Raw genomic sequence first — 2,425 nt, 5'->3', positions numbered from 1 at the left:
ACAAGCCCAGGACCAGTTTACTTTGCTGTATCTATTTTCTGATTTGGACTATTTCATTTTACAGCTGTCGTTAAAATGTTTTCTCCTGTACAGGCCAACGCAATCTATTCGTCTTTTCAGGTTGTAGTGTTACACAACATTTTCAGATTCAATAGAAATGAAATAAGTGTTTCATAATTCATTCCATTTATTGTCTTTATTTATAACTGGCATTATTGTTTCATTTTATTATAGAATCTTACAACAAAGAGGCTAAATTGTATTCCATCATGCTTTATTAGCTGCTTCGGTGAAAAACAAATCAACAATGCAAAAAAATAAAAAAAAAACATTTTCAAAACAACATATTGGAAAACAGTTATTCATCACTTGATTTCTTCAATACAACCCTTGGGCACATATTTGTGAGCGCACATGAAACAGCGACTATCTTATCCAGCAAAGTCATTTTTTCACCTTCACACGGCACCACTAAACCTAGACTTATGGTGTCATTCAGTATGGAGTACTTTGAGCGTAGACAACCTATAACTCGTTCAACATGGATCCTGACATGTGCAAGTTTTCGTGTCTCTTCCACATCTTTTGCTTGTAGCTGACTACGACCCCGGGTAAACGCTGGGATTTTTAAAATGGAACCCATTAAGGCAACACTTTCCTTAATATCAAAACCCCGGTCTGCAAGCAATATGTCCCCAGGTGAAAGCTTCTGTAGAAAGCCAGATGTTTCAGCTATACATTTATTACTGGTACACCCTCCCTATCCTTTAGAAATGAAATAGATGGTCCCTTGTGGTGTGATGCCTGTGAGATATGTCATTGTGTGCCTACTTTTGTATGTGGAGTATGTCTCTGTCTTAGCGCGTACATTTTGTGCTCTCTCTATGAAAAGTTCAAAACAGTCAATAATAACTGTCACATGGTCACCAAACATCTCAACAAACTGGTGTGGCGTACTGGCCTGTATGCAATGTCTTCCAGGCCAGTGCACCAATGGGCTGAGGTGGGCATACAGTACATTCACAGTAATGTTAAACACAGTGGATGTGGTTGTCCAGCTAATATCAAAGAGGTTTGCAACATGTTCAAGTGGTAGGTTTAGTCTTAAACGTATGAGAGTCAACAAGAGCATCTTGTTACGAACTTGTATGTCCGTGTGTTTGTTTGTGCAGGTGCTGTGTTTTTGTCTATGTTAATTTAGCTGTGCCAGGTCCCTGTTCCGATTGGTGCGTGGACTTACTGCCCCGGCGTGATTGGATCCAGCTGGAGGACCCGCCTAATAAAAGGAGGCTGGAGCGCTACAGTGGGAGAGGTCCTCGCATTTCTCCTCATCACCCAGCAGTAGTCCTGTGGTAGCCGCTGGCTGCAGTATACGTGCGAAAATTGTGGAAGTGGAGTGGGTAGGGGTGAGCTGCCGTTTATTTTGATCACCCGTTTTCCCCTGTTTTTAAGTTGGTTAAGGAGGTCAGACTCTGTCTTTATTTTGACTTTATTTTGGTGAGGTCAGGGGTGCGGGATTTGTGTAGGTTTGTTTTGTTTATTGTTTTGGCCTTGGCTCACCCTGAAGTGTTGACACTCCCGTTTTGGTTCTCTTTATTCACCTTGTAAATAAATCACTTCACATCTAACGGATTTGTTGCGTGTGACTGCTTGGGTCTTGGGGAGGGAAGCGAGTGCCTCGCTCATGTTATGGCCTGGCCCTAGACGGGTCGTAACATGAATTGGGGGCTCGTCCTCTGCCTTTTTCTGTGGGTTTTTGCGTGTGTTTGGTCTGTTGGCGGTTTTCTTGGGTGTGGGGGTGGTAGGTGTGTGGAATTATGGAGTTTTCTTTGGATGATTTTGTTACTTCGCCTTCGTGGGATAGAATTGTGAAGTGCAGGAAAGCGGATTTGCTTATCATTGCTAGTTGTTATGATGTTCAAGTGTCCTATGGTGCCCGCAAAGCGGTGGTTAGGGACGCTTTGTGTGCAGAGTTGGTGGAGCGAGGCGTTCTTCCTGCCCCGCAGGCAGCTGTAGAGCAGCCTGATGGCGGGGGTGTGAAGGTGGCTCCGGAGGCTGAGCCGGGGTCGGATGTCAAAGGGCCTGTTAACGTGCTACCAGCCGAGGCGGACTCTGATGCGGCTGAGGCGGGCTCTGACACAGCCGAGGCGGACCCTGATGCTGCTGGGGCGAAGCCTGAAGCAGCTGAGTCTGGTACGGCCGGGGAACCCCTGGCGGGGCGGTCTACGGAAGATCTCCGTTTGACCCTCCGTATTAGGGAGGTGGAAGCCCGTGCTAAAGAGCTTGAGGTACAAGCAATGCACCTCCGTGTCAGAGCTTTGGAGCTGGAGCGAAAGCCCTCCACATCTGCCTCTAGTCATCCTAGTACGTCCACCGCGGTCCCGACAGGTTTTGACATCACCAAACACGTTAAACTGGTTCCCCC

At 46.3% G+C, this 2,425-nt stretch overlaps 1 pseudogene; it reads right to left on the bottom strand.

Moving 5' to 3' along the window:
* Window positions 1–358: 358 nt before the first annotated feature.
* LOC146636166 (uncharacterized) lies at window positions 359–1,132 on the bottom strand (annotated as a pseudogene).
* Window positions 1,133–2,425: the final 1,293 nt, after the last annotated feature.

This window comes from Diplotaxodon limnothrissa, linkage group LG3 (genome assembly GCF_057381915.1).
Source record: "Diplotaxodon limnothrissa isolate DT_005_m linkage group LG3, D_limnothrissa_male_GT1.1, whole genome shotgun sequence".
NCBI classification, from domain to species: domain Eukaryota; kingdom Metazoa; phylum Chordata; class Actinopteri; order Cichliformes; family Cichlidae; genus Diplotaxodon; species Diplotaxodon limnothrissa.
The sequence above is the reverse complement of the archived record's forward strand: the minus strand, read 5'-3'. Positions and strand labels throughout refer to the sequence as shown.